Raw genomic sequence first — 15,181 nt, 5'->3', positions numbered from 1 at the left:
TCCAATTTCTAGGGATGCAATGCTTTCTTCTGGCCTCTGAGGGCACAAGGCCTGTGTGTGTCCAGTCCATGGGACAGTGTAATACGACACCAACAGCCATCTCCTTCCTGGAATTGCAGGGAGGCAGAGACTTGGCTCATTGGCCTGCCAGCCATCCTATTCTGAGCATCAAGCTCCAGGTTCCAGTGAGAAACTCTGCCTCAAAACACACAAGGTAGACAACTCTGGAGGATCCACACCTGAGGTTGACTTCTGGCCAACTTCATGATAACACAAGAACATACATACATACATACATACATATATACATAAACATACATGCATGGGCATGTGAGAAAACACACACACACACACACACACACACACAGAGAGAATCTGAGTGATGAAAAGGAAGGAAGAGACAAGATTCTGTCCTTTCTTTAGCCAACTAAAGATTTGTCCTCCTCAGGTTCATTCATTTGGTAGAATATAACACACCAAAGATTATTTTAATCAATAGTTTCCCTACTATGCTTCAGGACCAGAAAGAGGTCCTCCCTTCTGTGTTTACCTAGCCTCCACCAGGATTGAATGGCCACTATTCCACTCTGTTCTTCTATAAGATAAACCTTTTAGTTTCCAAAAATGAGTTCAAGAAGATGCACTATTTACCATTCTATGACTTAGGCAGAAAATAACTGACCCCCTTCCAATATGGAAATTGTGATAATAGCAGGCTTTCATTCTTTTTGGTGAAATAATATTCTATGTACATATAGCTCTCTTCTCTATAAACACATCCATGGATGGACATCTGGCTGATTCTCTACTTTATTGATTGTGATAGCTCAATAGACAGGAGAATACAAGTATCTCTTTGGTATCATGGATTTGCTTCTTTGGATATATATCCAGTAGTAAAACTTCTTGATCATGTGGTGGCCTGCTATTTAGTTACTTGAGGTATCTCCACACTGTTTACAATGACAACTAGACTAATTTATATCCCTACCAATGCTGCATGGGCATGTCTATGCATCCTCACCAGTATGTGTTATCTTTTTTATTATAACTTTTCTAAGGTGAGGTGGTAGCTCATTTCTTACTTGCTAGAACAGTGGTTTTCCTTCCTAATGCTGTGACCCTTTAATACAGTTCTTCATGTTGTGGGGACCCCTAACCACAAAATTACTTTCATTGCTGCTCTATATCTGTAATGTTTGCTACTGTGATAAATTGTAATGTTAATGTCTGATATGCAGGGTATCAATATGTGACCTGCAAAGGGGTAGTGAGTCAGAGGCTGAGAACCACTGGGCTAGAAGGTGAAATTCACAAGACATGGACCATCTAGAGACTGCCATATCCAGGGATCCATCCCATAATCAGCTTTCAAACGCTGACACCATTGCATATACCAGCAAGATTTTGCTGAAAGGACCCAGATATAGCTCTCTCTTGTGAAACTATGCCGGGGCCAAACAAACACAGAAGTGGATGCTCGCTGTCAGCTATTGGATGGATCATAGGGCTCCCAATGGAGAGGCTAGAGAAAGTACCCAAGGAGCTAAAGGGATCTGCAACCCTATAGGGGGAACAACATGATGAACTAACCAGTACCCCTGAGCTCTTGTCTCTAGCTGCATATGTATCGAAAGATGGCCTAGTCGGCCATCACTGGAAAGAGAGGCCCATTGGACTTGCAAACTTTATATGCCCCAATACAGGGGAATGCCAGGGCCAAAAGAATGGGAATGGGTGGGTAGGGGAGTGAGGGGGGGTATGGGGGACTTTTGGGATAGCATTGGAAATGTAATTGAGGAAAATACATAATAAAAAAAGCCTAAAAAATAATGATCTGATAATATGAAGCTTTATTAAATTGTTATTGGAAGAGGTTTTTTTTTCCAAGCTCTATCAGACACATTTTTATCAGGGTTTTGTGCATTAATAAAAAGAGAATTGACTACAAAAAAAAAAGAAAAGAAAATAATCAATACTAAAAGAGCTACATGATTGCCTACCCTAACTTAACTTTACACCACAGCTAATGCATTGCATTATCACAGTGAGCTTCTATGAAGTGTCATGCCTCAATTTCAAAAAGAATAATAACCACAAATTCTGTGACTTAGTTCAATCTCTCTCTCTCTCTCTCTCTCTCTCTCTCTCTCTCTCTCTCTCTCTCTCTCTCTCTCTCTCTCTCTCTCTCTTAATTTACATGAGAGAACTAAGGCCCATAGAGGTCACCTGCTTTGCCTAAGGTTTTCCCTCAAGAAATGGTTAAATGAAAAACAAGAAGTCCACAGTTTTATATTCTATATTCATATAACCGAAATCATATTCACCTAATATATATTCTGTATACAATTATATATGCTAAGATAACCTATGAATCTGAACAAGTATCTATTTAACACAGATTAAAATACCAATCTTCTGATTAAATTATAGAAAACCCAGGTACTCCTACTCTGAAATTTTGACATTTTGGAAACTTCAACAAGGTCTAGGCTAACATTTCCCTTGCATTTTTTATGAAGAAGAAACATACCCAATGTAAACACAGTTAGCATTTAAAATATTTAACTCTTATAAGATGTGCAAAATAAAGATGTTCAAATACCTTAATAGTAACCAGCAAAAACCTCATATTTTTCAAATATTTATTAAGACATTTTGTGTATTCTGTGGTAAGTGTATCTTAAAAATAAACTGGCATTTAAAAAGCACCTTTAATTAAAGACTCTTGGTGGGTACGGGGGTGTAACTTGGAGGCAGAGAAAATGCTTAGTAGACTCTACGTCCTAGATTCAATTCCCAGGACAAATGAGAAACAAGACAAGCTTAAGATGCACTGAGTATTCTCTGCCATGTGTCTTCCCATCACTGCTGCAGAGCCCATATTTCACTCAAAGTGGAATCAAGTTTTCAAAATTAATGTTAAGGCAAATGAAACAGAATTACAATGTCAAGGGTGTCCTCTCACATTGAGGTGCTAACTGTAGAAACAAAAGGACAGAAAACCAAACCACATGCATTTTTAGATTGCTTGTGACTTTGAAGGGTGACCTTGGAATCCGTATTGGGATGGCATCAAATCTGTAGATTGCTTTTGTTAGAAGGGCCATTTCCAATGATTAATTTTTCTAGTCCATGAGCATGGGCAGTCTCTCCATCTTCTAGGCTCTTCCTCCAGGCACTGAGTGATTTTGCTCTTGATCCCCCATCATCCTGTAGAATTCAACTTGTCAATGCCTACTTTGGAGGCTTCCCCTGTCTCCCCAGTCAGTGCTCCTCTGTCCCTGGGCCTGGTATTGATCTTCAGTGCAGCTCCATGGCCCTTCTGTCTGGTGTATCTCATCCTGGGGGCGTGACTCACCTGTTTGCCCAGTTCTTAGCATAGTGCTTTAACACAGTATGCCTCCTAGGTGAATAGAAGGAGCCATCAGAGATGACAAACCCATTCTCTCTGGGTTCCTCTCCATGCCACTGAACTCAGCCAAGTTCTAGGTAATGGCCCTGTATAATCATATCAAATTACTATACACTCTAAATTACTCTAATTTCAACTTCATTAATTTGGCTGGTCTTTCCAAGTCTGTCTTAAATAAAGAGGTTTTTCTCTGCTGAGATATTTAAATAAGAGTAGAGTTTTGTTTTGTTGTTGTTTTTGTTTTTGTTTTTTGACTGAATTATCTTAGTATGTGCCTTACTTCTAGGTCATGTTTCATGTATTGAACTTTCTATACTAAATGACTGAGTTTTTAATTAAAAAAATCTGCTAACGATATTTTTAAGCAGAATATTATAGCCACCTGTGTTCCTTCATTATGAAACCATTTTAAGATGGACACCAGTCCTGTTTGTCTCCCTTTCTTTGGAAGTAATGTAGGGGCCCGGTGTGAGGAGGCACCTAGCTATTCTGGAGATTAGAAATGACTAAAATAAACATGATCTGAAAGATGCAACTGCTTTTGGCTCCGAATAACCAACAGAATTCAAACTCCACTTCCACTTAGAATCTCACTCCTTGTTCCTTATGAAGCCACTGTCTAACCAGCCTAAAGCAAAACAAAATATTTTCCAGCTTAAAATAAAAAAGAAGAAGAAGAATAAAACAAAACACCAACCTGAGCTGTTCACTTCTTTGTAAACAGCACGAACAGAGCACCCCAGCAGAGCAGCCGGACTGTAACAGTGCACAAGAACACAAGCGCTCCAGCCTTCGGGGCCCTCGGTACTGCAGAGGAAAGAAAAGAAGCTTGCCCCATGGGCTTGGAATCTAAATTAAACAAGCAACATGAGTCATGCGGGTTTCACAGGTGAGAGTTAATTAACATTTTATCCCAAGCAGAGAAGAAGAGGGGAGAGAAAATTAAAATCGATATCAGCGGCATCAGAATTCACTTCAAAACATTACGGGAGTCATTTGTAATCTGAAGATAATTTTAAAGGCTTGTAACACTGCCGGGCCCACTTGATGCCCCTTGCAGTTGGATCTCCTGGGCAGACTCCAAAATGCACATTTTCAGCTGGTCTTATGCAGCCTCACACAGCCACAGGACAGGACTGCCTGAAATCTGGAGATGGACAAGGGTGAACTTGCGGACACACCTCTGCTATGTGACTTGCAGACTTTGAGACTCGTCTTCCCACGCTCCCTGTGCTAAGGACAGAATGACACTGAACATGTGGTTATCCCACTCAGTTTATTCATAAGGATGTGACCTCAAATCCTTATTACCAAAGACTACTATTTGAAATTGGCATATCAACAATTTAAGCCTCTATAACCGGATTCTCATGTAATTAGCTCCATTTTTTATGCTGTCATTAAAATATATGTATTGAAAAAGTCACTATCCAATCAGCCACCTACGGTTTTTTTTTAATGTAAAACTGAATTCATTTTCAGCACTGAGGAACCAATAACAAGAACTATCCTTAAGAAAAAACAATATACTTACTATTAAAGTAAATGGGTACTGAAATGTATTCCCTGTTAAATCTTGCTGCAAGATTTTCTCAAACATGATTGGTAGGCTAGACCCAGAAGGTTCAGAACCGGAAGCGTGCAGGCAGTGGTGCCTACTGATAAAGTTTCTGATTTTGGCTGTTAGCAACCACTGAACATTCTCTGTCCTCGCTCTGCCCCAGGAAAGCAGGAATGAACAGATCCCTACCTGTCTGCCTGCTACAGACATGGAAAAGCCAGGGTCCACACTGCAGACAGCCACAGCTCACATCACTGACATAAAGTATACCTAATTGTACCGTCACTTAGAGAAAAAAAAAAAGAGTCCCTGGGCTAATTCCATGCTAGATCTTGTCCCTTCCTGGTATCCTTAATTGATGACTGAAAGATACGTGTTCATACCCTCACATATCCACCCCGCCAAAGTCTAAGTATTATGGGATTGCAAAACAAAAACATAAAGATTTCATATACTTCAAATAATTGTGTACCAACCACATGAAGAAATAGCAATAAGAAAAAGTACAGTAAATTGTATATAAAATGCCTTCTGCAGCAGAAGCAGTGCTGAGTGCTAATAGCACTTTATGGCAGGCACAGTGACTGTGCTATAGGAAGGCAATATCATCTCAGTTATTTTCCACACAAAGAACTAAAAGATAATAGCCTCCATGCACAAACGAATCTCGAGCTTTACAAACATGTCAGAAGCATCAAAAGGCATTAGAGTAAGCCCTACCCGATGTGGCGATTTAGCCTTGACTTTGTCTGGATGCTCCTAAGAAAAAACGAATACCCAGTTTTTCAAGGCACCAAAAGCACTCTCTTAAAAAGCTTTCTCGTTTTATCTTGTACAGACAAATTGTTTGCCAAATATACTGCTGGGATTGCTGATCCTGCAGCTGACCCTCTCACACAAAGACTTCCTACATCTTCAACATGGAAAAAAAAGTCAGTAATTTTTTTAATCTGTTGAACTGTCTTCCCCCTAAAATATGTTGACCCCTGACATCCAGTTCCTTTGGATCTGATTGTATTTGGAAATAGTCTTTTAAGATATAGTTGGGATGAAGTCATTAGGCAGGTCCTAATATGACTGATGCCATCATGAGGAAAGACAGTAGACAGAATGTCTTACACTGACAGAGCAGGGACTGAAGAGTTGTAGCACAGCCACGGATGTCCAGTGGTGTTCAATAAGCCAGTAGAAGGTAAAGAGAGAGGGAAGCAGAAACCAGCCTGCGTAGGACCACAGGCCTCATCCGGCTGGATCAGCGCCGGGGTAGCGGGAGCGCAGGGTTGCCTGACACCCGCCAGCTACCCACGACCCCCGCCGCAGGATTTTGGGACTGCTGGTGAGTGGAACACAGCTTCTGCTCCAATCCAATTGCGCGGGACCTGAGACTGCATTAGTTAGGGAAGCAGAAACCGGCCTGAGTAGGGCCACAGGCCTCATCCGGCCGGATCAGCGCCGGGGTAGCGGGAGCGCAGGGTTGCCTGACACCCGCCAGCTACCCACGACCCCCGCCGCAGGATTTTGGGACTGCTGGTGAGTGGAACACAGCTTCTGCTCCAGTCCAATCACGCGGGACCTGAGACTGCTCTGGTTGGGGAGAGAGAAATCCAGCCTACATAGGGCCACAACCCTCTTCCGGTCAGAAAAGCACCGGGGCAGCTGGGGCACAGGGTCGGCTGACACTCACCAGCTACCCACAACACCCACCACAGGATCTTAAGACTTCTGGAGAGTGGAACACAGCTTCTGCTCCAATCCAATTGCACGCGGGACCAGAGACTGCATTAGTTAGGGAAGCAGAAAAACGGCCTGAGTAGGACCACAGGCCTCTTCCGGCTGGACCAGCACCGGGGTACCGTCAGCTACCCACGACCCCCGCCGCAGGATTTAGAGACTGCTGGTGAGTGGAACACAGCTTCTGCTCCAATCTTTAATAGTGACAACGATAACAACTAACCCCAGAGATTACCAGATGGCGAAAGGTAAACGTAATAATCTTACTAACAGAAACCAAGACCACTCACCATCATCAGAACCCAGCACCCCCACTTCACCCAGTCCAGGGCACCCCAACACACCGGAAAAGCTAGACACGGATTTAAAAGCATATCTCCTGATGATGATAGAGGACTTCAAGAAGGACTTTAATAACACAATTAAAGAAATGCAGGAGAACACTGCTAAAAAGGCAGAAGACAATAAAGAGGAAGCACAAAAATCTCTTAAAGAAGCACAAAAATCCCTTAAAGAATTGCAGGAGAACACTGCTAAAGAGTTACAAATCCTTAAAGAAAAACAGGATAACATAATCAAACAGGTAGAAGTCCTTACAGAAAAACAGGAAAACACATCCAAACAGATGATGGAAATGAACAAAACCATACTAGACCTAAAAAGGGAAGTAGACACAATAAAGAAAACCCAAAATGAGGCAACACTGGAGATAGAAACCCTAGGAAAGAAATCTGGAACCATAGATACGAGCATCAGCAACAGAATACAAGAGATGGAAGAGAGAATCTCAGGTGCAGAAGATTCCATAGAGAACATCGGCACAACAATCAAGGAAAATGTAAAATGCAAAAAGATCCTAACTCAAAACATCCAAGAAATACAGGACACAATGAGAAGACCAAACCTACGGATAATAGGAGTGGATGAGAATGAAGATTTTCAACTCAAAGGACCAGCAAACATCTTCAACAAAATTATAGAAGAAAACTTCCCAAATCTAAAGAAAGAGATGCCCATGAACATACAAGAAGCCTACAGAACTCCAAATAGACTGGACCAGAAAAGAAATACCTCCCGACACATAATAATCAGAGCAACAAATGCTCTAAATAAAGATAGAATACTAAAAGCAGTAAGAGAAAAAGGCCAAGTAACATATAAAGGCAAGCCTATCAGAATTACACCAGACTTTTCACCAGAGACTATGAAAGCCAGAAGATCCTGGACGGATGTTATACAGACACTAAAAGAACACAAATTCCAGCCCAGGCTACTATACCCAGCCAAACTCTCAATTAACATAGATGGAGAAACCAAAGTATTCCACGACAAAACCAAATTCACACATTATCTCTCCACGAATCCAGCCCTTCAAAGGATAATAACAGAAAAAAACCAATACAAGGACAGGAACCACGCCCTAGAAACAACAAGAAGGTAATCCCTCAACAAACCTAAAAGAAGACAGCCACAAGAACAAAATGCCAACTTTAACATCAAAAATAACAGGAAACAACAATTACTTTTCCTTAATATCTCTTAATATCAATGGTCTCAACTCCCCGATAAAAAGACATAGACTAACAAACTGGCTACACAAACAAGACCCCACATTTTGCTGCTTACAGGAAACTCATCTCAGAGAAAAGGATAGACACTACCTCAGAATGAAAGGCTGGAAAACAATTTTCCAAGCAAATGGCATGAAGAAACAAGCTGGAGTAGCCATTCTAATATCTGATAAGATTGACTTCCAACCCAAAGTCATTAAAAAAGACAGGGAGGGACACTTCATACTCATCAAAGGTAAAATCCTCCAAGAGGAACTATCAATCCTGAATATCTATGCTCCAAATACAAAGGCAGCCACATTCATTAAAGAAACTTTAGTAAATCTCAAAGCACACATTGCACCTCATACAATAATAGTGGGAGACTTCAACACACCACTTTCACCAATGGACAGATCATGGAAACAGAAACTAAACAGGGACACAGTGAAACTAACAGAAATTATGAATCAAATGGATCTGGCAGATATCTACAGAACATTCTATCCTAAAACAAAAGGATATACCTTCTTCTCAGCACCTCATGGTACCTTCTCCAAAATTGACCACATAATTGGTCACAAAACAGGCCTCAACAGATATAAAAATATTGAAATTGTCCCATGCATCCTATCAGATCACCATGGACTAAGGCTGATCTTCAATAACAAAATAAATAATAGAAAGCCAACCTTCACGTGGAAACTGAACAACACTCTTCTCAATGATACCTTGGTCAAGGAAGGAATAAAGAAAGAAATTAAGGACTTTTTAGAGTTCAATGAAAATGAAGCCACAACATACCCAAACTTATGGGACGCAATGAAAGCATTTTTAAGAGGAAAACTCATAGCTCTGAGTGCCTCCAAAAGGAAACTAGAGAGAGCACACATTAGCAGCTTGACAACACACCTAAAAGCACTAGAACAAAAGGAAGCAAATTCACCCAAGAGGAGTAGACGGCAGGAAATAATCAAACTCAGGGGTGAAATCAACCAAGTGGAAACAAGAAAAACTATTCAAAGAATCAACCAATCAAGGAGCTGGTTCTTTGAGAAAATCAACAAGATAGATAAACCCTTAGCCAGACTCACCAGAGGGCACAGGGAAAGCATCCTAATTAACAAAATCAGAAATGAAAAAGGAGACATAACAACAGATCCTGAAGACATCCAAAACACCATCAGATCCTTCTACCAAAGGCTATACTCAACAAAACTGGAGAACCTGGATGAAATGGAGAAGTTCCTAGACAGTTACCAGGTACCAAAGTTGAATCAAGATCAGGTTAATGATCTAAACAGCCCTATATCCCCCAAAGAAATAGAAGCAGTCATTAATAGTCTCCCAACTAAAAAAAGCCCAGGACCAGATGGGTTTAGTGCAGAGTTCTATCAGACCTTCAAAGAAGATCTAATCCCAGTTCTTCACAAACTATTCCACAAAATAGAAACAGAAGGTACTCTACCCAACTCATTCTATGAAGCCACAATTACTCTGATACCTAAACCACAAAAAGACCCAACAAAGATAGAAAACTTCAGACCAATATCCCTTATGAATATTGATGCAAAAATCCTCAATAAAGTTCTTGCTAACCGAATCCAAGAACACATCAAAACAATCATCCATCCTGACCAAGTAGGTTTCATCCCAGGGATGCAGGGATGGTTCAATATTCGGAAATCCATCAACGTAATCCAGTATATAAACAAACTCAAAGACAAAAACCACATGGTCATCTCGTTAGATGCGGAAAAAGCATTTGACAAGATCCAACACCCATTCATGATAAAAGTCTTGGAAAGATCAGGAATTCAAGGCCCATACCTAAACATGATAAAAGCAATCTACAGCAAACCAGTAGCCAACATCAAAGTAAATGGTGAGAAGCTTGAAGCAATCCCTCTAAAATCAGGGACTAGACAAGGCTGTCCACTTTCTCCATACCTATTCAACATTGTACTTGAAGTCCTAGCCAGAGCAATTCGACAACAAAAGGAGATCAAAGGGATACAAATTGGAAAAGATGAAGTCAAAATATCACTTTTTGCAGATGATATGATAGTATATATAAGTGACCCTAAAAATTCCACCAGAGAACTCCTAAGCCTGATAAACAGCTTCGGTGAAGTAGCTGGATATAAAATTAACTCAAACAAATCAATGGCCTTTCTCTACACAAAGAATAAACAGGCTGAGAAAGAAATTAGGGAAACAACACCCTTCTCAATAGTCACAAATAATATAAAATATCTTGGCGTGACTCTAACTAAGGAAGTGAAAGATCTGTATAATAAAAACTTCAAGTCTCTGAAGAAAGAAATTATAGAAGATCTCAGAAGATGGAAAGATCTCCCATGCTCATGGATTGGCAGGATCAACATTGTAAAAATGGCTATCTTGCCAAAAGCAATCTACAGATTCAATGCAATCCCCATCAAAATTCCAAATCAATTCTTCAACGAATTAGAAAGTGCAATCTGCAAATTCATCTGGAATAACAAAAAACCTAGGATAGCAAAAACTCTTCTCAAGGATAAAAGAACCTCTGGTGGAATCACCATGCCGGACCTAAAGCTCTACTACAGAGCAATTGTGTTAAAAACTGCATGGTACTGGTATAGTGACAGACAAATAGACCAATGGAATAGAATTGAAGACCCAGAAATGAACCCACACACCTATGGTCACTTGATCTTCGACAAGGGAGCTAAAAACATCCAGTGGAAGAAAGACAGCATTTTCAACAAATGGTGCTGGCACAACTGGTTGTTAACATGTAGAAGAATGCGAATCGATCCATTCCTATCTCCTTGTACTAAGGTCAAGTCTAAGTGGATCAAGGAACTTCACATAAAACCAGAGACACTGAAACTTATAGAGGAGAAAGTGGGGAAAAGCCTTGAAGATATGGGCACAGGGGAAAAATTCCTGAATAGAACAGTAATGGCTTGTGCTGTAAGATCGAGAATTGACAAGTGGGACCTCATGAAACTACAAAGCTTCTGCAAGGCTAAAGACACCATCAATAAGACAAAAAAACCACCAACAGAGTGGGAAAGGATCTTCACCTATCCTAAATCAGATAAGGGACTAATATCCAATATATATAAAGAACTCAAGAAGGTGGACTCCAGAAAGTCAAATAACCCCATTAAAAAATGGGGCTCAGAACTGAACAAAGAATTCTCACCTGAGGAATACCGAATGGCAGAGAAGCACCTGAAAAAATGTTCAACATCCTTAATCATCAGGGAAATGCAAATCAAAACAACCCTGAGATTCCACCTCACACCAGTCAGAATGGCTAAGATCAAAAATTCAGGTGACAGCAGATGCTGGCGAGGATGTGGAGAAAGAGGAACACTCCTCCATTGTTGGTGGGATTGCAAGCTTGTACAACCACTCTGGAAATCAGTCTGGCGGTTCCTCAGAAAATTGGACATAGTACTACCGGAGGATCCAGCAATACCTCTCCTGGGCATATATCCAGAAGATGTCCCAACCGGTAAAAAGGACACATGCTCCACTATGTTCATAGCAGCCCTATTTATAATAGCCAGAAGCTGGAAAGAACCCAGATGTCCCTCAACAGAGGAATGGATACAGAAATTATGGTACATTTACACAATGGAGTACTACTCAGCTATTAAAAAGAATGAATTTATGAAATTCCTAGCCAAATGGATGGACCTGGAGGGCATCATCTTGAGTGAAGTAACACAATCACAAAAGAACTCACACAATATGTATTCATTGATAAGTGGATATTAGCCCAAAACTTTGGATACCCAAGATATAAGATACAATTTGATAAACGCATGAAACTCAAGAAGAATGAAGACCAAAGTGTGGACACTGTGCACCTTCTTAGAATTGGGAACAAAACACCCAGGGAAGGAGTTACAGAGACAAAGTTCATAGCTGTGATGAAAGGATGGACCATTTAGAGACTGCGGTATCCAGCGATCCGTCCCATAATCAGCTTCTAAATGCTGACACCGTTGCATACACTAGCAAGATCTTGCTGAAAGGACCCAAATATAGCTGTCTCTTGTGAGACGATGCCGGGGCCTAGCAAACACAGGAGTGGATGTTCACAGTCAGCTATTGGATGTATCACAGGGCTCCCAATGGAGAAGCTAGAGAAAGTACCCAAGGAGCTAAAGGGATCTGCAACCCTATTGTTGGAACAACATGATGTACTAACCAGAACCCTGGAGCTCTTGTCTCTAGCTGCATATGTATCGAAAGATGGCCTAGTCGGCCATCAATGGAAAGAGAGGCCCATTGGACTTGCAAACTTTATATGCCCCAATATAGGGGAATGCCAGGGCCAAAAGAATGGGAATGGGTGGGTAGGGAAGTGGGGGGCGCTATGGGGGACTCTTGGGATAGTATTGGAAATGTAATTGAGGAAAATATGTAATAAAAATATTAAAAAAAAAAAAAAGAAGGTAAAGAGAGCGAGGATTCTCTCCTACAAGTAACAAGAGGAACATGGCCCTGCAAACATGATTTCAGACCCGGAGCATCCAAAATTACGGGGACACTTCCTTGTTGTTTGAAGCCACCTCATTTAATAGGAGCCCTCAGAAAATCAGCTCGAGAAATTGGCTCTTCCATGTTGTTTACGTTCAAGCAGAGCATCATGAACATTGCTCCAGATGGATGGACTATCCCAGTGCCCAAGGGCTTCCATATTGGACACAGATATCCACCATTAAATGAAAGACAACGAGTTCTAATACCATTCAACTCTCTCAAGCCTGAAAGTGGGGCTGGGATTTAGGAAGTCACCCTGCCTTCCCTCCTCAGGGAACCGTCATGCAGCAAGCAGTGAGACAAATCCAGCAGCACCAGAGGTCAACCTCAGACCCTTGCTGTGTGGTGTTTAGAACACTAAGACCCACAGAACCCACAGGAACTTGGTTTTTAACTCTGTGGGCATAAGTACATAGATAGCAACACTGTCATATAATGAAATCACCAGCAAGGGAGAGAATGGAGGAAAAAAGAAGAAAGCAATTAAAAAATGTGGCATGAAGGAGGTTTTTGTTTGTGTGGTTTGGAACATGTGATATGTTCACAAGAATGGAGGAATGTTGCAGGGCGGGGTGGCGCATGACTTTAATCCCAGCACTCGAGAGGCAGAGGCAGGCAGATTTCTGAGTTCGAGGCCCAGCCTGGTCTACAAAGTGAGTTCCAGGACAGCCAGGGCTATACAGAGAAACCCTGTCTGGAAAAAAAAAAGAATGGGGGAATGTTCTAGATAATGAGATCTGAGAATTTGCTGTTATATATATTTTTAAAGATCTCTAAACCTTAATTTTACAGATGAGAAAACTGTGCTGGCGATACACCTGTGAGACACCACAGCCAACCATGGCCTGGCCAGCGCTTCCACCACAAACTACAGTTCAAATGATGCCCAGTCTTTAAGACGGGGGATGGGAGGTCTTGATTGTAATATTCTTCAAACAGCCTAGCTAAAACCAGATTTGTTTCAGAGGAAATAGAGAAAAAAGAGGGGAGGAAGGAAGAGCATGAGGAAGAAGAAATTTATCATTGAAATGAGAATAAACATAGTTCTATTCTTAAGTCAAAGTACTCCACGTGGGCCAGGACGGTCCCGTGGGTAACAAACGGCTCTTGCAACTAAGCCGTGAGACCCCAGTGGGGAAAGAACACAACTGACATTTAGAAGTCTTTCTTTACATCCTAAGTCTTCTTTATGCCTGCTATGGCCTACACATGTGTGCACATGCAAACACACACATATAAAATACATGGGAAAATTATCAAAATAACCAACATTTAAATATCAAAAGCATGACAATTAAGGGGAAAAATCTAGTAACAAAGATTGTTAAGGCCATGATTACAACTTAGGATCTTATAGACAAACAGACACACACACACACACATGGACATGCACTTGCACACACACACACACACATGCACGCACACAGACATACACTTGCACACATACACATGCACTAACTTCTCTAATTTATATTTCAAATCACTGCTATCACCAATAGATGTTGCTTACCAAACTGAAAAAAAAAAGAAAACAAAATTAGTCTTCACTGACTTTAAACAATGTGACCGCTTGTAGAATCAGGAACTATAAAAAGAAAGGCAACACTCAAAGCAAAATCAAAGGTAGGTGACAAAAGACCATGGACAAAACCAACCCCAAGTTCCCAAGAAAAAAGACAGTCAACCCTCACCCCAACACACACACACACACACACACACACACACACACACACACACGCATGCATGCACTCACGATCTCACACACACTTGCACATGCACACACACAAGCATGCATGCACTCACGATCTCACACACGCTTGCACATGCACACAGGTGTGCAGGCAAGCACACATGCACATGCCCCACATGCAAACACTCACACAGGAAGGTCACTGAAAGTTGAAGCTTAAAACACTGGTCTGCCATCCATTTCGCTCTGACCACAGCGGAGTGCAGGGAAGGCCTGTGCTTCCTGACGTCTCAGAAGAGCACAGCATTAGAGAAGGTAGGCTGAGCAGTGGAGAAGGATGCTCAAAACCCATTTTCAAGACCAACTTCTTCCATTTCCCTCCTTTTATTGATTTAAAAAAAAATCCACCCTGTGTGCTCTCAGTCGCTGGGAACATCGTTTAATGAACCTTATTGATTCCATTGTATACATTTATACTTGTGTAGGAACTCTTGCTATGGTGCATTTATTGATTTTTTAATTATTAATGTAGGCCACAAGACATGAAGAGCTTTATTGCAAAAATTCTTGTATTCTCCCACATTATGGCAATGAAACTTATCAAAATTTGTCAGCATAGGAAGCAGGGTACCTTGCCTAGTCCCTCTAAGAAGGCTATGTAGCAGGTTATGTGTCTAGTGTGCCGG

General features: G+C 41.2%; 1 protein-coding gene across 12 annotated transcripts in view; it reads right to left on the bottom strand.

The window, feature by feature from the left end:
- Enox1 (ecto-NOX disulfide-thiol exchanger 1) overlaps positions 1-15,181 on the bottom strand; it is a 584,295-nt gene that overhangs the window by 525,909 nt on the left and 43,205 nt on the right. Inside the window, exon 2 of one of the 12 annotated variants that reach the window (XM_085828788.1) lies at positions 4,113-4,222. The exons of the other annotated variants lie outside the window; for them this stretch is intronic. The gene's annotated coding sequence lies outside the window, so the exon portion shown is untranslated. The remainder of the gene's footprint in view (positions 1-4,112; positions 4,223-15,181) is intronic. 12 annotated transcript variants of the gene reach the window in all.

Source organism: Mus caroli, unplaced genomic scaffold (genome assembly GCF_978045245.1).
Source record: "Mus caroli unplaced genomic scaffold, Mus_caroli_1 scaffold_12, whole genome shotgun sequence".
NCBI lineage: Eukaryota > Metazoa > Chordata > Mammalia > Rodentia > Muridae > Mus > Mus caroli.
Note: the sequence above shows the minus strand (reverse complement) of the source record. Positions and strands in the feature narration are given on the sequence as shown.